Source organism: Melanerpes formicivorus, unplaced genomic scaffold, assembly GCF_026170545.1.
Source record: "Melanerpes formicivorus ecotype bairdi unplaced genomic scaffold, bMelFor1.0.p_v2 SCAF_80, whole genome shotgun sequence".
NCBI lineage: Eukaryota > Metazoa > Chordata > Aves > Piciformes > Picidae > Melanerpes > Melanerpes formicivorus.
Window position 1 is genome coordinate 2,845,147 of NW_027142432.1, and position 21,902 is coordinate 2,867,048.

The 21,902-nt window shown below is 50.6% G+C and overlaps 1 protein-coding gene across 1 annotated transcript in view; it reads left to right on the plus strand.

Annotated features, from left to right (window-relative positions):
* Window positions 1-21,902, plus strand: part of LOC137454448 (zinc finger protein 585A-like) — a 301,011-nt gene that overhangs the window by 213,547 nt on the left and 65,562 nt on the right. The window lies entirely within an intron of this gene.

The following is a 21,902-nucleotide window of genomic DNA, read 5'->3' on the forward strand; positions in this document are numbered from 1 at the left end:
GCATGCAGAGTTGGCATAGAAAAAAGTCCCAGCACAGCCTCACTGCCAGGGAGCACCAGCACTCCCTGGATCCCTGGTCCCCTCCTAATATAGGCTGGCACCTTCCTTTGCCAATTTGATCTCCTGAACACCTTCTTGTCAAACTTGCTCCTCACCCCAGTACAAACTGATCCTGATTCTCTCCCATATCAGCTCCACCTGTCCCAGCATAAATTTCATACTCTGACCCTCCCAGTCCAGAATGGCCACATCACAGTACAAACTGGATACCCTGATCCCATCCCTCTAGAAACTGAGCCTCACCTCACCTGGGTCCCTTTAAGCCTTCCACATACAAACTTGTCCTTGTCCCAGTATAAACTAATTTTCCTGATCCCATCCCAGTACAGTGTGAGACTCATCCCAGAATAAACTGGAAGCCCTGCATAGGTTCCAGTATCAAATGAATCTCTCCAACTGCAAAGTCAGTAACATGACCACCTTCCCAGTACAGACTGTGCCCCTTCCCAGTAAAAACTACATACCCTGAACTCTTCCCAGCATAGCTGTGGCCTCCTTCCAGAATAAACTGGATTGTCTTGCCCTCTCCCACTACAGTGTGGGTCCCATCCCAGTACAAAAGGCATTCCCTGGCTTCCCCCAGGACTTACTGCATCCATTCCAGTACAGTTGGGACACCTAATGCCCTCCCAGTACAGTGTGGGCCCTGTCCCAGTCTAAACCAGCTCCCTTTTACCCCTCCAAGTACACCTTAGGCCTTGTCCCACTATGAACTGGATGCCCTTATCTCCTACCAGTATAAACTGGGCAAGGCTTATTCTAAACTTAATCCCTTGGTTCCCTTCCAGTACAGACCCTGATCTAGCACAGTTGGGATCCCCTGGCCCCATTGTAGTACATTCTGGCCCTTATCCCATTACAAATTTGATCTTTTTAACCCTGTGGTGGTGAGAGAAGGTTCAGTTCTCCCTCCCCCACAAAGACAGAAACCACAGCTGACTCAGTCGGAGAAGCAAGACGAATTAAATCTGTATTTACAAGCAGGATGAAATGCAGGTTATATATACACACTATACAGTATTTACAATATATACAGAAATACACAGCAAAGAAAGTAATACAGAACAAAACTCCCTCCTCTGGACAGAGAAGGGTTCCCCCCCTGTACCCCCTCTCTCCCCCTACCTCCCTTTTTTCCCAAGAGGGTTAGAGAGAGAGAAAAGGTAATTATTAAGGAGGAAATTCTTGTTAGGCTCAAAAGCGCATGCAAGGATTAGTTTTCTTATCTCAAGGTTAACAGGTCCTGCCACTGTTGCTCAGAAGCAGACAGGCTGAAGAGACAGAACAGACTGGAACTGATGGAGAGACTCAAGCAGAACTGAAACTTTAAGTTGCATTCTACCAATCTACCAATGAAATTAATGTAGAATATCTGAATGTTTTCAAAATATTCAGCCAGAGGGTTCCAGCACTGTCCCTTTCTTAAAGGCACAGCCTAAAATGGTTGCACCCACCCAGCTCTCCCCCTGCCATTTCCATCCCTTCCCTGAGCTGTCTCAGCTCTCCCTGCCTTTTCCTGACACCTCTGGATGGCCTCATGCATAGCAGCTCTGCCCTCGGAGGGACATTTCTTTGGCCTCATCTCCACTCTGAACCTTCCAAGCTGTCGGTGACTGTAGTGGGTTGAGAGAGAAGGCCTAGCTTTCTCTCCCCCACAAAGAGGAAAAAAACCACAGCTAACTCAGCCAGAGAAGCGGAAGGAATGCTATATTTTACAAGCAATGTGGAAAGGCAGGTTAAATATACACAATATATACAGTATTTACAATATATATACAGAAATATACAGCAAGGAAAAAAAAAAAGAATACAGGAACGAAATTCCCTCCTCCGGACAGAGAAGGGTTCCCCCCCTGTGCCCCACTCTCTCCCCCTCCCTCCCTTTTTTCCCAAAAAGGGTTAGAAAGAGAGAAAAAGGCAGTTATTAAGAGAGAAGAATTTTAGTAGGCCTATTAGTAGGATTAGTGCTTATCTTTATCCAAGGTCAGAACTCCAGCTGCTCAGAAGCAGACAGGCTGGAAAAGCAGGACAGAGAAAAACTGAGAAAGATTCCAACTGAACTCAAAACTTAAAGTTTCACTCTACCAATCTACCAATGAAATTTGTTTAGAATATCTGATTGGTTTTATTATTATTCCAAAACATTCAGCCAGAGTGTCCCAGCACTGTCCCTCTCTTAAAGGCACAGCCTCAAATGGTCACAGTGACATAGAATGGAGTCAATACAGATGAGCAGTATGATCTAGTACTGTTCATTTATTAAGGGAACTTCTACAGCTTATATAGACTCAGAGAGCATCGTTGGCATCGCTTCATTGGTTCCCTACGAGTGACCACACATTGTACTGTTATAGATTATTGGCACACGAGGTTGTTGATGCAGGCATGTGTCCTGTTATTCCCAGATAATTCTCTGTGTTTATAGCTACCAGTGCCCTGCTTTAGTTACATGCTGCAGGCACAGCACTGTTTTACTACATTGCTAGCCACTTCTGCACTTGTGCTGAGCATGGCATATCACCATGTCAGGCTCTAGGCCTACACTGCCAGATTGCTCACACTGCTCATCGCTGGCATTGCCACAGGAGGGTACAGAAATGTCATGGTGAGAGCTGCAAGGAAAGTAAGACGGGTGTCAAGAGCATGAAGGGAAAGAGCTGCAGGCATGGGGCAGTGTAGCACTACCTGCAAGGCTGAAAGCTCAACAGCACTGGGGTCTTTCTCCTTCTGTCTATGGCAGTTGCCTCTACCACCAAGGCCAGGGAAGTGAAATTTTAGCTTGAGACTCTGCAATTGACTGCCAGGCTCTGAGGTCAGGGTTTGGCCTTTCTGCTGCAGAAACCAAACCCAGGTGGGGGACAGTGTAGGACAACCTGTGGTGGGGATGGCAGTGGGCGTTGGCAAGGCTGGAAGTCATCAGGAGAACCCAAGGCTTTGCCTTCTTGGCTGTGGCAATCATCCACCACCAAGTGCTGTGAGGAGCCTTCCTAAGGCACCAGGGGGTCCTCAGAGCCTCCTTAAACAGCCCCAGGAAGGCTGGGGACTCTCATCCGCTTGTCCTTCACTCAGCATCACAAATCCCACACCCCACCGCACCTGAGGAGCCTTGACCCATAAATGAGGGACAGGATCTGCCTGCCCAGGCACTGTGGTCAGGGTTTGGCCTTTCTGCTCCATAAACCAAACCCACAGTTTGCTCTCCTGCACTTTGCCTTTGTCTGCTGCAATCATGGCCTCCACTGAGCTGCTCTAAGGAGCCCTTTGGAAGGCTTTGTTGGTAATGCCCCTCAGTGGGGCCAATCAGTGCTTCAAGGTACTTTGTGTTTTCCTTCTGACTTCTGAAGAAGTTTCTTCAGTCTTCTCTTGGTACCTGAGGTTCCTGCAATGAGTCCCAAGTGCCCTAAGGAGATGTTTGTGTCTCTGCAATCTTCTTCAGGATTTCAAAGTGCACCTCACAAAGCTCAATTTTTTTATGCCAAAGATAAAATATTTTACTCCATTTCAGTTTAGAGCACAGATGATAATTCCCCAAGTGACACTGACCCAGGCTGTCTCAGCAGGACATCTGCACTTGCAGGAACATCTGTCCTTCAGTCTGACATTGAATGGACAACTTTGCTCCTCACCCTCTCCAACCTCCCCATTGCTGTCACTGCCCACCTGGGGCTTACAAGGTGATTCAGCAGAATGTGTTCTAATCCAAGAGCCTCTGAATGACAGAGTGGATAAGGACAAGGCTGACCCTGAGTGACTGCAAGGGATCCTGAATTCAAATCTATTTCTGTGGCTGTGCCTGGAGAGAAGAACCAAGCACACAGACACAGGGACAGAGCTGAATGGGTTCCGTGCATGATAGAAACCTTGTCCCTGGTGACAGCAAAGGTGTCTGTGAAAAACACAGAGAGGTGGAGAGGTGGTTGGCAGAGGGTGTCCTGGAGTTCAGTTTCCTTCTGCTGGAGCTCAGGGCAAACCCTCACAAAGCTTCAAAATTCTTAGGGTGCAAGACCTGAGCCTGGAGAAGTCTGACTTGGTGCTGGCCCTTGGTGCAGGTTGTGCCTGAGAGATATCTGACTGGGGGAGATGCTGGACACAGCTGCTGTGATCCAGGAGAGCTCCAAGGCCCTGGCTTTAGGCTCACTGTTTTTAGAGAGGGAGATCATTGACTTTCATCAGGTGTTTCTCTGATCTGGAGAACCTTGGATGCTGAATCATCCTGGGATCTTCTGCCACTTGCACAGACCCTGAAGGTTTTTGACTTTCAGAATTTTCTATCAGCTCCCTGTTGGCTGTGATCCAAGCACAGATGCACTGAGCTGGCAGGAGGTGACAAACACTCAAGCCACAGGGAGAGCAGTGCAAGGCTGGGAGAGTGAGGGTGCAGCACACCAAGGACACCTCACAGGGCTCTATTTCTGTCTGTCCTGATCCATCCCTGGCTTACTCTGGGCTAGCTCATGGCCTAGGCAAGGAGGAAGGGGGAATCCCATCAGGTCTTGAGTAGGTCTCCAGTGACAGGGGGACTGTGCCAGCACAATCTGCTCTGTGACTTGAGTGCATTTCTCTCAGCCAGATAGTGGCTATGTGGTTGCCTCTTGTCTCTGTGCCTCTCAACAGAGAATGTCATCAACCAATCAAAATGAGATGGTAATTTGGTGGTTCCTTAGCCTCCAAAGTCTTCTTCAATGTCATTCAGTGACACAAAGCACACAGGAAACATTGATGATGGGAAATGTCTGCAGCAGTGTGACTTGCTTGGCCATCCTCCTAACCCTAACTACAAACCAATGTGGAACAGCAAGCAGAGAGCAGAGCAGGCAGGAAAATCACAGTGGCTGTGACACCAGGGGCAGTGTCCCAGCTGCTGCTGGACACCATCCAAACAGGACTTCCACCACCAGTGTTCTCCACTCCTCTTGATTCCTTTTAGCACTCAATGGATTTCTTCAGTGTCATGGTGGACTCTGGGCAGAGTCTTTTGTCCTGCTTCTCCTGGTGGTTGTAGCAGGCTGATGGAATCAGGGTGCTGGAGGAGTAGTTGGGTTGCAGTGAAATTCTTTCCAATGGGTGTAGGGTGTAGCTAACCATACAACATGTGAGCAAAGACACATCCTGGTGAGGAGGTATTGGCACAGAGAATTTCCAATCACAGCCAATGATTACAGAGACATCACACAGGCAGAAACTGAACTGATTGCTGTGGTGGTGTTCCAGAACTGTGATAAATATTGTGGTGCAGGCCCAGCTGGTTCCACCACCATGAGCTGAGATACAAACTAACAGAGCAGTTGAGAGCAGGACCAGGGCTGCAAGGGCAGCCAAGGGGCCCAGACCTGCGGAGCCTGTGGCTCCCTCTTCAGGCATAGGTGAATGTTACAACTCCCCTTTCCCACAGCCTATCCCCACTCAGCTCCCTGTTGCATCTTGATTTGAACAGGGGCTCTTCTCCCTGCTTGCCTTTCCCATCTGCTTCAAGGATGCAGCACTTGGTTCTTTTTCCCTCCCATCCTTTCTCATATGGTTTTGTTGCACATCTCATCACCTCCAGGGTCTCACACAGACATGAAGGCCATCTCAACATTTCATTACCACTCTCTTTTTGGGTTCTTATAGATTGGTTCTATTGCAAACTAACTGTGTTGTTGTTAGCCACACTGCTGTGAAACTCCAGACCGTCCCAGCTGGACATTTCCAAACTTAACCTAAGATCCTAAGATGTTAATGTTGGCAGCACCAACCAGTCCCTTGCATGGGTTACCCTTTCCTCCCCCAGAGGCTGTAATGTGAGTTTGGCAGAGGGGCTCTTGTTTACAAAGCCACTCACTGCCTTGGACTTCACTTTGTGTTGGCTGGGTTCTATAGCCAGGTCCCTAGCAGGCTTACTCCTGGTTATAGACATTTGTGCTCCTGGGTCTGTTACAAACCTTACACAATCTCTCTGAGCTCCTACTGGAATTTCTGTAATGGGCTTGAGACAGTTATTGGAGAGCCTCTGCACTGCCAGCACCTGCCCAGGAGGGCGGCTCTCTGCCTTCCCAGGGATACACTTCTTTGGTCAAGTGTTCTGAGTTGATGAAGTCCTCCTTTGGAGCAGCAGGCACAACTCCCTCTCCAACCCATGGCTTGCTTGCTCTCTGCTTTCTGCTGGCAGGGTTATTTTTATTCCTCAATATCTGTACTAATGCTTGGGGATTGGCAGTGGTCATAGCCTTTCCCATCTGCCACAATGCCCAAGTTCTAGAGCTCTCTACCAAAGATAAGTTTGTTCTGTGTCATATTTTGATGTAGAAGCTGCCTCTGGCTTAGCAGCCTGAGCCTGACCAGTCTGCAGTGTGTGTTCTGGAACTTTCCCTGCAGCTGGTCAATAACCAGTTGGAATCAGTGGAGCTCCACCTGGGGAGGGATGATGAGCTGGTTGAGAGTGAATGGGTTAAAATTAAAGGCAGGACAGGGGAAGGAGATATTACTGTGGGGGTCTCCTACAGGCCACCTGACCAGCAGATCCAAGCAGATGAGGCCCTCCACAGGCAAATAGAAGCGGCTTCCAGGTCACAAGCCCTGGTCCTCATGGGTGATTTCAACCACCCGGATATCTGCTGGAGGGACAGCACAGCAAGGCACCAGCAATCCAGGATGTTCCTGGACTGCATAGAAGACAACTTCCTCCTCCAAATGGTAGAGGAACCAACAAGAAATGGTGCTATGCTGGACCTTGTTCTCACCAACAGGGAAGGGCTGGTAAGCAACGTGAGGCTGCAGTGACCATGAAGCAGGTGAATTTAATCTCCTCAGGACAATCAGGAGGAAGTATTCCAAGCTTACGACCCAAGACTTTAGGCGTGCAGATTTTGATCGCTTCAGGGATCTGATAGCCAAAGTGTCGTGGGACAAAGCCCTGGAGGGAAGAGGGACCCAGGACAGCTGGTCAGTATTCAAGGACCACCTCCTCTGTGTCCAGGAGCTCTGTATACCAACAAAGAGAAAAGCAGGTAAGAATGCTAGGAGGCCTGCCTGGATGAGCAAGGAGCTACTGGACACACTATTACTTAAAAAGAAACTCTACAGGAAGTGGAGAGAAGGACAGCTAGAACAGGGGGTATATAAGGAAGCTGCCCAAGCAGCAAGAGTCCTGGTTAGGAAAGCCAAAGCAGAGTTCGAATTGAATCTAGCCAGGGAGATTAAAGGGAACACTAATGTGTCTGTTTGACGTTGTCCCCTTAAGAAAGGGAATATGGTGGATGGAAGTTGGTAAATGAAAAGAACAATCTAAACTAATTTCATTGGTAAAGTGGGAGGAAGCACCTTCTGAACTGGGAGTGCAGGAGGGTATACTGGGCATTCCGGCACTTTATCTTCAGTCTTTCTTCCGCTTCTCCTTCAGGCAGCAGCTTGCAGCTCCTGGGCTTTCAGCCAAGGCTTTGGCCTTGAAAACTGATAAGCTATAAGGCCTGTATTAACTGCTTTCCAATTAACACAAAACTGCTTCTAACATTTTTTCTCTTTTCTCTCTCTTTCTAACCCGCTCTGGGGAAAGGGGGGAGAGAGGGGAGAGCGGAGGTGGGGAACCCCCTCAGCAGAGGGGGGGCACTCTCATTTCTGTGCTACTTTATTGTATATCTTTGTATATATTGTAAATACTGTAAATTTGTATATATTCCCCTGCATATCCTACATTGCTTTGTAAATATACAGCTCCACTGCTTTGCTAATTCAGCTGTGAGTTTTTTTTCCCTTTCCCTTCAATTTTCTTTCCCTTTACTTTACAGGGGGGGAGGGAGGAGGCTTCTTGGCCTTACCCTTCCAACCCTATGACAACTAAGAACTTCTACAGGTTTATTAATGGGAAGATGAAGACTAGGGAAGGTGTGGGCCCCTTCAGAAAGCAAAAGCTGGTGACATGGTCACAAGTGATGAGGAAAAGGCTGAGGTACTTAACAACTTCTTTACCTCAGTCTTCACTGCAAGGGCCTCTAGCCACACTCCTGATGTTATGGAAGACAATGCCAGGGACGGGGAGGAAGAACTGCCCACTGTGAGTGAAGATCAGGTTTGTGATCACCTAAAGAACCTGAAAGTGTTCAAGTCCATGGGACCCGACGGGATACACCCACGGGTGCTGAGAGAACTGGCAGAGGAGGTTGCTAAACCCCTCTCTATTATATTTCAAAAGTCATGGCAATCTGGTGAAGTCCCCACAGACTGGAAAAGGGGAAACATTGCTCCCATTTTCAAAAAGGGTAAGAAGGAGGAACCAGGGAACTACAGGCCAGTCAGTCTCACCTCTGTGCCTGGAAAGATCATGGAGCAGATCCTCCTGGAGGCACTACTGGCTTAGAAGAATAATGAAGAGGTGATTTGGAACAGTCAGCATGGCTTTGCCAAGGGCAAATCCTGCCTGACCAACCTGGTTGCCTTCTATGAGCAGGTAACAAAATTAATAGATGAGGGGCGAGCAACTGATGTCATTTACCTGGACCTGAGCAAAGCCTTCGACACTGTCCCGCACCACATCCTGGTCTCCAAACTGGTGACACATGGGTTTGATGGGTGACCACTAGATGGATAAGGAACTGGCTTGATGGCCGTGCCCAAAGAGTGGCTGTCAATGGCTCCATGTCCCAGTGGAGGCCAGTGACAAGCGGAGTCCCTCAGGGATCAGTCCTGGGACCTGTCTTATTCAACATCTTTGTGGGGGACATGGACAGTGGCATTGAGTGCACCCTCAGCAAGTTTGCTGATGACACCAAGCTGTGTGGTGCAGCAGACACGCTGGAGGGAAGGGAGGCCATCCAGAGGGACCTTGACAGGCTGGAGAGGTGGGCACAAGCCAACCTCATGAAGTTCAATAAGAGCAAGTGCAGGGTCCTGCATCTGGGTTGAGGCAATCCCAGGCACAAATCCAGGCTGGGCAGTGACTGGCTGGAAAGTAGCCCTGAGGAGAGAGACTTGGGGGTGCTGGGGGAGGAGAAGCTCAACATGAGCTCTCAGTGTGCACTTGCAGCCCACAAAGCCAATCAGATCCTGGGCTGCATCAGGAGAAGTGTGGCTAGCAGGCCAAGGGAGGTGATCCTCCCCCTCTACTCAGCTCTGGGGAGACCCCACCTGGAGTACTGTGTCCAGTTCTGGAGCCCCTACTACAAGAGGGATACGTACATGCTGGAACGTGTCCAGAGAATGGCCACAAGGATGATCAGAGGGCTGGAGCACCTCTCCTGTGAGGACAGACTGAAGGAGTTGGGGCTGTTCAGTCTGCAGAAAAGGCGGCTCCAAGGTGACCTCATCGTAGCCTTCCAGTATCTGAAGGGGGCCTACAGGAAGGCTGTGGAAGGACTGCTCGGGATCTCAGGTAGTGATAGGACTAGGGGGAATGGAATGAAGTTGGAGGTGGGGAGATTCAGGCTAGATGTGAGGAGGAGGTTCTTCCCCATGAGAGTAGTGAAGCCCTGGAATGGGTTGTCCAGGGAGGTGGTCGAGGCCCCGTCCCTGGAGGTGTTTAAGGCCAGGCTGGATGAGGCTCTGGCCAGGCTGATCTAGTGTGGGGTGTCCCTGCCCATGGCAGGGGGGTTGGAACTAGATGATCCTTGTGGTTCCTTCCAACCCTGACTGATACTATGATACTATGACTGGTATACAGCAGAACAATGACCAAGCTGCCACAGCACTCAGGCCTTGCACTGACCCAGGAGAGGCTGGAAATGGAAAGAGAACAGCCCTGGAAGTCCAGGTGCTGGTGCTCCCTGGCTGTGCTGCTGTGCTGGGACTCTTTCCTCCCCCAAATCTGCACAGTACCTGGCTGAAAAGCCCTGGAGAAGTCCTGGAGAAGGATCTCAGGAAGCAAAATATTAATGAAAGGTTCTTTATTTTTTTAACAAATCAAACAAAGAGCAGAGGTCCTGCTGAACAAACTCTTGGTCAGTAAAGCAGAGATTGTGTTAGAAAAGGGATGACAGTTTGATAAAGAGTAAAACACCACCACTAATAATTACAGAAGTCGTGCTGGGCCTGCACTGAGGGACATCAGAACTGCTCTGCAGTAGAGTTTATTGCTTCTGAAACCATCCAGTGATCAGTCTGCTCAGGGCAGCCTTGAGCTCCTGGTTCCTCAGGCTGTAGATGAGAGGGTTCACTGCTGGAGGCACCACTGAGTACAGAACTGACAGCAACAGATCGAGGGATGGGGAAGAGACAGAGGGAGGCTTCAGGTAGGCAAAGAAGCCAGTGCTGAGAAACAGGGAGACCACAGCCAGGTGAGGGAGGCAGGTGGCAAAGGCTTTGTGGCATCCCTGCTGAGAGGGCATCCTCAGCACTGTCCTGAAGATCTCCACATAGGACACCACAATCAACACAAAACAGACAGATGAAAAAGAGGCAGTAACCAAAAGAAGCCAAAGTTCCCGGAGGTAGGATGTGGAGCAGGAGAGCTTGAGGATCTGGGGGATTTCACAGAAGAACTGGTCCAGAGCATTGCCCTGGCAGAGGGGCAGAGAAAATGTATTGACTGTGTGCAGCAGAGCATGGAGAAAGCCACAGGCCCAGACAGCTGCTGCCAGGTGGACACAAACTCTGCTGCCCAGGAGGGTCTCATAGTGCAGGGGTCTGCAGATGGAAACGTAGCGACCGTAGCACATGATGGTGAGGAGAAAATACTCAGTGTCCATCAAGAATAATACAAAAAAGACCTGAGCAGCACATCCCAAGTATCAGATGTCCCTGGTGTTCCATAGGGAATTTGCCATGGATTTGGGCACAGTGGTGGAGATGGCATCCACGTCAAGCACAGCAAGGTTGAGGAGGAAGAAGTACATGGGGGTGTGGAGGTGGTGGTCCCAGGGTATGGTGGTGATGATGAGGCCATTGCCCATCAGGGCAGCCAGGTAGATGGCCAGGAAGAGGCAGAAGTGCAGGAGCTGCAGCTGCCTTTTGGCTGTGAATGGCAGGAGGAGAAAGTGGGTGATGGAGCTGCTGTTGGACATTCCCTGCCTCTGTCCATGAGGCACTGTCAGAAGAGAAGGAGATAGTGACAAGTCAGAAGAGAAGTCTCTCAGATCAACCAAAACCACTCCCCACAGACCCTCCCCTGTCACACAGACACCTGCTACTTCTTCTCAGGGACCTTCCTTCAGCTCCAAGGCTGGAGCACTGCTTGGTCCTGGATAAGCGTAAAAGGCAAGAGTGGGAGAGCTCCCCATGGAGTATAACTCACCCTGGTCTGCACCTCAGCTGGAGGGTGACCATGCTCCCATGTCACCCTGAGAAGCCACCAGACACTGCTGAGAGCAGAGGGATCCACCACACACTACTCAGTGTCTCAGGGTCTCAGCATCCCACTTCTAGTCCAGGAGACACTTGGCTCAGTGTCCCCTGGAAGGCAGCACAGCCTGGATGGACACTTCAAGGACACAGCCAAGGTATGACCATGGCAGCTCCTGAAGTCAGCTCATTCCCAGCCTCACAGCCTGCACTGCCCAGAGCTTCACAGGCTGCAGGACAGCTGGGACACCTCATTGCTGTGGCTCCACCTGCACAGAAGATCTCACAGTGTCTGTGCCTGACTGCAGCTGAAGCTTCCATGCCCAGAGAACCATCAGCAGCACAAAGAGCATCTGAGACAGACAAGGAGAGGGACAGACAGACACTCAGGTATGCCTTCAGGTGAGGAGTGTAGGCACTTGGTGAGGTTCCCAGTAAAGCTCTGTGTGATGGTTTAAGAGGCTCAGTCCTTGTTCTAAAGGCACAGCTGAGTTTTCCTCCTCACCAGCCAGGCCAGAGAGAGTGGAAGAAAAGATTCAGGATAGCAGAGACTGGGTCAGGAATCCCTGGCCTGAACAAAGTCTTGAAAAGTCCCCCTGAAAATGTTCTGGAAATGAGCTGGAGCTGAGAGCAACCCTCACCCACACAGCAGCCTCTCCACAGCAAAAGGAACCTGCCTTGCTCTGCCCTGCCTTGCCCTGCCCAGGGTAACTCATTCCAACCACAGTTTCTCCCCAAAGCTGCATGAAGAGCTCCCTGGGCTGCTTGAGACCTGAGCCTGGCAGGCAGCAGAGTCCCTGCCCCAGCTTTAGGAGATGCCTCCAGGAACTGCAGCTGCACTGCCCTGCAACCACAGACTCACCCTGTCAGCAAAGGCAGTGACTTCTCCCCCAGTGAGCTCTCAGCATCCTCCCAGTCCTGGCCACCTTGAAGCTCTCTCTGCCTTTCTCATTTCCCCGATATGCCCTCAGCCCTGCTGTGCTGTGCAGAGGAGCTGCTCCTGGACAGAGCTCCATCATGCCAAAGAGCCTGGCCCAGCTCAGAAGCAGCAGACCAGCCCAAGGCATTTAAAGGAGCCCTCTGGTGGCTTTGGTGCCGAGTCCATAAACCTCAGAGACTGAGAAGCTGATGAAACCTCTGCAGAAGTGAAAGTCAGTTTCAAACTCTGAAGTTTGTTCTACTGTTAATGGGTCCCAGTGAAGCATACTGGGAAAGGGTCCCCAGGGTCTGGTCAGAGCAGAAGGAGACAGTGGATGCAAGGGAAGCATCACTGGAGGCACTGAAGCATCTCCAGGTTGTGGTGAGAGCAGAGAACTCAGGCAGTGCTGACAGGTCAGGACAAGCAGCTCAAGGTGGCTCTGCTGCTGAGGAAACTTGGAGGGGTTTAATTGATCCAAAGGGCCAAGCCCTGACCCCCAGCCCCTGGCAAGGCAGATCCTGTCCCTCACCTGTGGGTCAAATCTCTGATTCACCCTGTGAAATCATTTTCATCAGATGCTTTGTGCAATTAAAACCTCTCCAATTAGCTGCAGAAACCTTGGCAATAATGAGAGGTTCAGCAGTATTTAATGAGCCCCATGGAGTATTTGGGGCTGATTACATCATCCTTAGGTACTGCCAGGAGACTCTGCCAAGCTACTGCCAAGAAGCCTCTCAAGAAGTCCAAGGCAGAAGAAAACTCCAAAGTACCTTGAAGCACTGATTGGCCTCACTGAGGCTTGTTACTGCCAAAGGCTCCCCAGGGACTCGTTAGAGCAGCTTGTTAGAGGCCAGGATTGCAGGGAGACAAAGGCAAAGTACAGGGGAGAAAAACTTGCCTTTGATCTAGGAAGCAGAAAGGCCAAGCCCTGACCATTGCCCTTGCAGTAGAAGAACCTCAAAGCTTCAAAGCCAAGTTTCTCCTCACAGGCCTTGGTGGCAGAGGCAAGTGCCAGAGCCAAGGGCGCAAAGACCTTGGTCCTGTTGGGCCTCTCAGCCTTGCCAGAGCCCTTGGCCATTCCTACTGCAGCCTCTCCTACACTGTCCCATGCCTGCTTCTCTTTCCCTTCAGGCTGCTGACACCAATCTTGCTTCCCCTCCCAGCTCCCTCTCTGACATTTCCACCCCTTCCCTGAGCTGTCTCAGCTCTTCCTGCCATTTCCTGACACTTCTGGATGGCCTCATGCATAGCAGCTCTGCCCTTTGTGGGACATTTCTTTGGCTTCATCTCTACTCTGAACCTTCCAAGCTGCACTTTGTGGAGGTTTTGGTCTCTTCCCACTCTCCAGAAGAGCTCCATCCTCTCTGAAACCACCCTTCAGCCATATGCACACTGCTAGGGCAATGCCTGAGCCTCTTTTCAGCTGGCTGAAGCATCCCAGGTCCCTTAGCCTCTCCACAGATATGTCAATCCCCATCCTGTCAGATCTTGTCTGCAGCCTCCTCAGTTCCTCCTTTCTCCATCAGACTTCAGAACCTGACACCCAGACACCAAGCATCCAGATGTGGCCACAGCAGTGCTGAGTCAGTAGAGGACAACTTCTGTGTCTGGGTGGCCACACTCCTCCTGCCACAGCCCAGCTGCAATTGGCCTTCTTGATCGTGTGCAGGGTTTGCTTCATCCCAGGGCATTGGGAATGGTTCCTCCCAGACCCTGTAGTGCCTTTGTGACTGGGCTTGTGTCTGGTTTGGCCCTGGCTTGGGTTTAATGCCCACCAAAGCCACTGTATCACTGTCCTTCTTAGATGGACAGGGGAGAAGGGAAAGATAACAAAAGGCAGTGTAAGATAGAAGGAATTTAACACTAAGGACAGGCACAAGCAATAGATCACACAGGGTGAAGCAGAAAGAGAAGTGAATCTCTACTGCCCAGCATCACATGGGGGTTGGTCTCTCTGAGCTGACCACACATGCCATGGAGCACTCCTTGTGCCACTTCTGGGCAGCTGGCCTGGCTGTGTCCTCTCCCAAGATCTTGTTCCCTCCCCCTTCAGCATACCCTTGGGGCAGGGAAATTTTGGAAAAGCACAGCCTGAGTGCTCAGCTGAGCAGCAGCCAAAATACTGTTGTGTTACCAACACCCAGCCACAGCCCTGCAAAGCACAGCACTAGCAGGATGCTCAGAGGAGAATTAACTCCAGCTCAGCCCAAACGCAGTACAATCCCCACCCCTTATTCCTACTTCAAAACCCCAGTGGCTTACCTCAGGTTTCACCTGATGTCTTCTGCTAGAGACTCCAAGTGCTTCATGCTCCCCAGCTGCAATTCAAAGGACATTTTGCACCAGTGGTCCTGTTTGGATAGGCCCAAGTGCTCCTGCACAGCTCTCTCTTGCTTGAACTGTTCAAAGCCTTCTTGTTGCTCACTGCCCCACTCAAAATGATTATTCTTTCAGGTCACTCAATAGAGAGGGCTCACGAGTTGACTGTATGTGGTGGGTTGAAATTCCATCCCCCAACATTAACTTTGACAGACCAACTTAGAAGCAAAATGGAAGCTGTATTTACAAGCAATGGAATGCAATGAGTGTGTGCAAAATATACAGGAGTTACAATATTATACAAATATTTACAATTAGCAAACAACACAGAGACCCCCTGGTCAGAGACCTGATCCACTGCCCCACACCCCCTTTCCCACAAGAGAGAAAGGAGCAGAGAGAAAAGCAATGGTTTAGACTTAACTAAACAACGCAGCCAAGCCAAGGTCAGCCAGAAGCCGATTAGTCTCTGCTGAGCAAAGCAAGCAGAGAGATCAGAAAAGAGCAAGAATTGTTTAGGTGCAGCCTGGTTCATGGCAGATATTTCTCCAATGAATTTGTTTAGAATCATCTTTAGTTTTCCTTTTGGCACCCCAGAGTGATTTATCTCTATTTTTCCACTTTCCTCCTCAAAATCTGTATCTGAATTTTAAAGGCATAGCCTAAAACCACCACAGCAGGTCCAGTTCAGTCTGATTTGTTACCAGTAGCACAGGGAGATAGAGTTCCTGTTGTGTGTGAAAAGAACCTACTGGGGACAACTCTCCGTGTTCCCTGGCTGCAGTGTAGAGGATATTTTGCACCACTGGTGCCATTCAGATAGGCCCAAGTGCCACTGCACAGCTCCCTCCTCTTTGATCTGCTCAAAGCCTTGTTGCTCACTGCTCCACTCACAATGATTCTGCTTTCAGGTTACTCGATAGAGAGGGCTCACAAGCTGACTGCAGCCTGGGACATGCACTCTGCAGAGCCCCACGAGGCCTAGGACAGACTGTGTCTCCTTTTTGTTGGATGGTGGAAACATGGTTGCTATCCAGTTGACCATGTCCATAGGTACATGACAGCATCCAGCCTGCCATTTTCTTGCCAAGAACGGAATTTCCTCTGCAGGTCCTTTGACCTTGCTTTTCTTTATGGCAAATTCAGCCTTCAGGAGCATCTGAATTATTTTTTTTCTCCCTTCTCCAACACTTCTTCTGCCCTGTGGCCCCACACACTGATGTCATGGATGCACTGTAGCTGTGCAGCAGCATCAGCCTTCCTAGTGCAGTCTGGATTAGTCCATGACAAATGGAGTTGTGCTTCCGCCCGTGGGGCAGTCGATTCCATGTGTATTGCACACCCCTCCAGGTGACAGCAAACTGTGGCCTGCACTCTGCTGCCAACAGAATTGAGAAGGCAGCATTGGCAATGTTGATCCCCTTCCCAGTCCCAACTGCACCCAGCACATCACAAAGTGGGTATCCTGATCCCAGGGCAGCTGTGGCCTGATCCTCATACAAATGGGATCCCATTGCCATCTCCCAGCACAAGTCTGAGTCTCATCCCAGTACAAAGTGCATCTCCTGAAACCCTGATTCCATCCCAGCACAGACCAGGACCCATCCCTGCAAACTGATCCCCTGATGCCATCCCAGTTCAGACTGGACCTCCCTCCAGGTACAATCTGAACCTCTCAGCTCTCCCAGTACAGACTGGGTCTGCTGTGGTGAAGGCACATTATGCCCAGATACTGAAACTTGTCCCAGCACATGGACAAGTTCCCCCTCCTTTCATGAGGGGTCCAAAAAGGCCCAGGTGGCACAGACCCCTGCACACACCCATGGCATGGGATGCTGGTGCTGATACCAAGCATGGCATAATTCCAGCTTCACACCTCCCATAGGCTGCAGCTGGTTGTTTATGAGAGTGCCCATTGGCCACATCCAGCCTCCAGAAACCTATCAGTATTACCCCAGCTTGTAAATACGTTGCTCTCTTTCACTTGGTTCTCTCTCCTTGCTTGAGACTGAGCTTGTGCCATAGCCTTTGCTACTAAGCCTGCAGCCAGGCAGGTCCATTGAGCCTCAGCCCTGAGAGGATCTCCAGAGGAGAGACCAACACTGAGAGCCTGAGAAGCTACAGTGTTGCATTGTCAACCTCGCTGGTTGGAAGAGCCTGACGTGCCTTCAAGAGGACTGGACGCCCGAGGGTAAGATCTGCCCAGTTGCTGGGGAAGGGACTTAGCTGAGTCTGGCAGTGCAAACATCTGCCTCAGGCTTAAGGAGCAGACATGAACCACCAAGAGTCTGTGCCCACTCACACAGAGCAGGAGCAGCGCTTAACTATATGCCTGCATGATTCTGCCACTGTGGGAGAGAAGAGGAGTTGTTGCTTCCACTGCTCCGTGTCCTGTGACCCCCAGGGGAATCCAGAGCACCGTTCATGCCCTGTGCTCCAAAGCCAGGACCGCTCTGATAGGGTCCTGCCTGCTCCTTCAAGCCAAACAAAGGGGAAGTTGCCACTTCATGCAGCTGTGCCTCTTCCCTGGGGCTGCCCTCACCGGCCCCAAAGGTCATTGCCATGAGGGCCAACCCTGTCCCAGGACCAGCCCTACCAGCCCAACCAGGCCGACCCCACAGGACCACTCCCTGCTGTCCAGAGGGAGCTGCCTAAGTCACAGAATCATAGAATCACATAGAATGTTGTGGTGCTGCCCTGCAGCTCTGTGCTGAGGGCTGTGCACTGAGCAAGGAGCTGAGTCTGCACTTCACAGTATCACCAAGGTTTGAAGAGACCTCAAAGATCATCAAGTCCAACCTGTCACCACAGACCTCGTGACTACTAAACCAAGTGCCACATCCAATCCCCTCTTGAACACCTCCAGGAACGGTGACTCCACCACCTCCCTTGGTAGCACATTCCAATGGCTAACAACTCTCTCTGTGAAGAACTTTCTCCTCACCTCAAGCCTTAACTTCCCCTGGTGCAGCTTAAGACTGTGTCCTCTTGTTCTGCTGCTGGTTGAGACCAACCCCCTCCTGGCTTCAATCACCTTTCAGGTAGTTGTAGAGAGCAATGAGGTCTTACCTGAGCCTCCTCTTTTCCAGGCTAAACAATCCTAGCTTCCTCAGTCTCTCCTTGTAGGGCTTGTGCTCGAGGCCTCTCCCCAGCCTCATTGCCCTTCTGTGGACATGTCCAAGACTCTTGATGTCCCTCTTAAACTGAGGGGCCCAGAACTGGACACAGTACTCAAGGTGTGGCCTAACCAGTGCTGAGTACAGGGGCAGAATGACTTCCCTGCTCCTGCTGGCCACACTATTCTTGATGCAGGCCAGAATGCCATTGGCCTTCTTGGCCTCAGTTCAAAGCACTTGTGTCTAGCAGCACTTTTCTAGTTTCAGACTCTAATGCATTGTAATACCTCTGTCTACAGTTAAGCAGGGCTAACCCTGTCCCAGGACCAGCCCTACCAGCCCTGCCAGGCCGACCCCACAGGACCACTCTCTGCCATCCAGAGAGAGTCGCCTGAGTCCTGTGAAGGGAGCCTGCCAACCAGCTAGCCAACGTTCCATCCTCTCTCTGCTGCCCCAGGAGGGAGAAGGTTGCCTCCACTGTCACCGTCCAGACCAGCCCAGGAGCCAGCCCCAGTGACAGCAGCCTGCCAGAACCTAACCTTGCTACAAACAAAGGGCACAGTGTATCTTCCACCTGATTCCCACTCACTTACGTTCAGTTCAAAGCACCTGTGTCTAGCAGCACATATCTAGTTTCAGCCTCTGACACATTGTAATACCTCTGTATAGAGTTAAGCAGCTGCCAGCGTCTCGTCGCCTGAGTTATATTAATAGAAATTAATTCTGTAAATATTCTAATTGAGTCCAAATGATCAATACTGAACCACTTCTGGGATGTATTTCATAATCCTGCACTAGGACATGGATATAAAATAGTGACTCATTGGTTAGTGATAATTTTAATAATTAATGCAAAATATTATTTATATAATTCATATTGCATATTCATAAATTAATAACCTCTTCATCACACCAAGACATTTAATCTCTTGTCCTGAACCTTGGCATTTGGAAGGTGGAATGCCTAACCCCCTCTTGGTGGGCTCATAGAATGGGAAGTGTCTCCCTCTCTTCCCACCCAGTTCCCTGCAGTGGGGGAGTCTTCCTGGGGTCTGAATTGAAAATACCACACCTCACAATACAGACTGGGCCCCTCCCATCCTCTCTACTCAGTCCCCTGCTCTAACACCGTGGAGCTCAACCCCTCCTGCACCTCACGTCTTACAGCTCATCTCCTTCCCAAACCCACTCCTGACCCTGACTCTGCCCCCATTACTCATCTTGGCCCCAGCCTTTACCCTTGACATTTGTCCTTTGATCTTAACCCCAGGCCTCAACCTAGCCCCAACACAATCCCTGCCCCTCAGAGCTGGGCCTCACCTGAGCACTGCCCAGCACTCTCAGCAGGACATGAATGAAGGACACTCATTCTGTTAGAAATTTTCCCACTCGTTAGAGTAGCTTTCAGCCATAAAGAAAGGAACCATTGAGCTTGGTGGAGCTGGAAAAGGCCACCCAAGGGGGTCACGTTTGGCCTGACAGTGCCAGGGTTGGTGTATTTCTGTATCCCCTGGTGCCCACTGGTTACCGGCATGGGGGTGAATATGCAAGTGAGGTAGAAGCTGCAGCTGAAGCCCTTGCTGCAGCCTGTGCAAGTGAAGGGCTGTCACTGGTGTGGGTGCAGCAGTGCTGGCTGAGGGTGACCATCTGGGTGATGCTCTTGCCTCAGGCAGCTCAGAGGTGCAGCTGCTTCTGAGTGACAGAGATGTAAGGAGACTCTGTGTGACTTCTTGCAATGGAGGCATCTGACCCCTAACTCCTGTGCTGAGTCCCCTGGCTGTAATGCTGATGGAGATGACACCCCCTGCTACCTAACCACCCCCCCTCTGGCCATGCAACTGACCCTTGACCACCTAGAGCTCGGGGGGTTGAGCCCCTAAATTCCCAACACAGACAATGACCCTCAAAACCCCACAAGAGGTGACATGTGGTGGAGAGGAGGGTCTGGGGGGATTGAGAGGTGCTCAGGGGTCAGCCAGAGACTGGGGTCTTGCTGCTGTCCCAAAGTTGGGTTCCTTACTCTCTGGGCAGTTCCAGGGGGCAGATTTGCAAACTCTGCTCTTGCCTAGCCCAGAGATTCAGGGCTGATAAAGAGAAGGTATGGCCCCAGTCAGAGAGAAGCAAAGGGCTCAGAGAAGAGGACTGAACTGCAAGGAATAGCTCAGTGTTGACCAGGGTTCTACAGGAGATCAGGCAGGGCTCCTGAAGATAGGAGGTCTTCTGTGGAGACTCAGCTCCTTGCCCAGCAGACAACCAAGAGCACAAATCTGCACAAGTGAGAAGCCTGCAGGCAGCCTCTCCCAGGCCTTGGCTGCTGATTCCTCCTAGTGCCTGAAGGTTCCTCCCATTTGCTGCTCAGAGCTCTGCTGCCTGCAATTCTATTGGCAACTCTACTGCTCTGGTCCCTGGTATCCTCCCTCACCCTGCTCACAGTACCCACCCCACCCACTGAGTGCTCAGCTCTGCCCTGCAAGCATCTCCTGCCACAGGGCTCTGCCCAAGGGTGACTCTGTGCTGTCCACTCCTCAAGAGAAGATGAGAGAAGACCTAAGGAGACAAAGAAGGGGATGTGCACATCCCATTGATACACATGAAGGCTAAAGAGCCTCATTTCAAGGGGTGTTGTTTCCTTCTCTCCCTGATCAAGTCTCTGAGATTATATTTTGGAGGAATTCTGACCCAGCCCCAGAACCAGTGCCTGGGTGAACACTGACTCCAGCTGAAGATACAGATGAGGAGCATGCTGTTAAGGGTGCTGTGTTTTGGATTTGTTACCCAGGCAGTGCTGAGAGCAGACTCTGTCCTCACTGCATGGATCAGCTGGGCAGACACCAGTGGAAACTCTGTGTATGATGTACACCACTTGCCCACTCCTCTCTTCCTCCTCCTTGCAGTAAGGACACTCACCATGGTCCAAGCACAAGCTCCTTGGGACCAGGTACTGCTCAGATCCACTGGAAGTGCTGAAACACCACAGAACAAGGCAGGCTAAGCTCTCGCTTGTTTTCCATGGACATGAAAGGACAGCAAACCTGCCTGGGGCAGGGGCAGCTCTCCTCAGGTGGCTCAACTGCAATCCATGACAGAAGAGAAAATGCAGACTGGATGCAGGGAATCAATGGATCTACTCACCAGGAACCAAATGAAATGAGATTTTACCAACCCAGAGCACAAAGATTGTAACACAACAGCCCAACCAAATTCAGGTTGTTGGTGTAACTTCACCCTGACCAAACCCATAAATAGGTTTTGTATTTGGGATTCCATGGACAGTCCTAAAAACAATCCCCATGCACCCCACAGGACACTGTGCACAGAGACCATGTACATGGATCCTGATATAGGCTGGGCAGGGACTGGCTTGAGAGCAGCCATGAAGAAAAGGCCTTGGGGGTGCTGGTGGATGAGAAGTTCAACAGGCGCCAGCAGTGAGCACTTGCAGCCCAGAGAGACAACCAGAGCCTGGGCTGCAGCCTGTAGATCCATGTTGATCAATGACATAGTTTCCAATTGAATCAATCTATAAGAACCCAAAAAGGGAATGGTAATGAAATGTTCACATGGCCTTCATGTCTGTGTGAGGCCATAGAGGTGATGAGATGTGCAACCAAACCATGTGAGAAAGGATGGGAGGGAAAAAGAACCAAGTGCTGCATCCTTGAAACAGATGGAAAAGGCAAGTGGGGAGAAGAGCCCCTGTTCAAATCAAGATGCAACAGGGAGCTGAGTGGGGATAGGCTGTGGGAAAGGGGAATTGCAACATTCACCTATGCCTGAAGATGGAGCCACAGGCTCTGCAGGTCTGGGCCCCTTGGCTCCCCTTGCAGCCCTGGTCCTGCTCTCAACTGCTCTGTTAGTTTGTATCTCAGCTCATGGTGCTGGAACCAGCTGGGCCTGCACCACAATATTTGTCACAGGTCTTGAACACCACCACAGCATTCAGTTCAGTTTCTGTCTATGTGATGTCTCTGTAATCATTGGCTGTGATTGGAAATTCTCTGTGCCAATACCTCCTCACCAGGATGTGTCTTTGCTCACATGTTGTATGGTTAGCTACAACCTACACCCATTGGAAAGAATTTCACTGCAACCCAACAACTCCTGCAGCACCCTGATTCCATCAGCCTGCTACAACAACCAAGAGAAGCAGGACAAAAGACTCTGCCCAGAGTCCACCATGACACTGAAGAAATCCATTGAGTGCTAAAAGTAATCAAGAGGAATGAAGAACACTGCTGGTG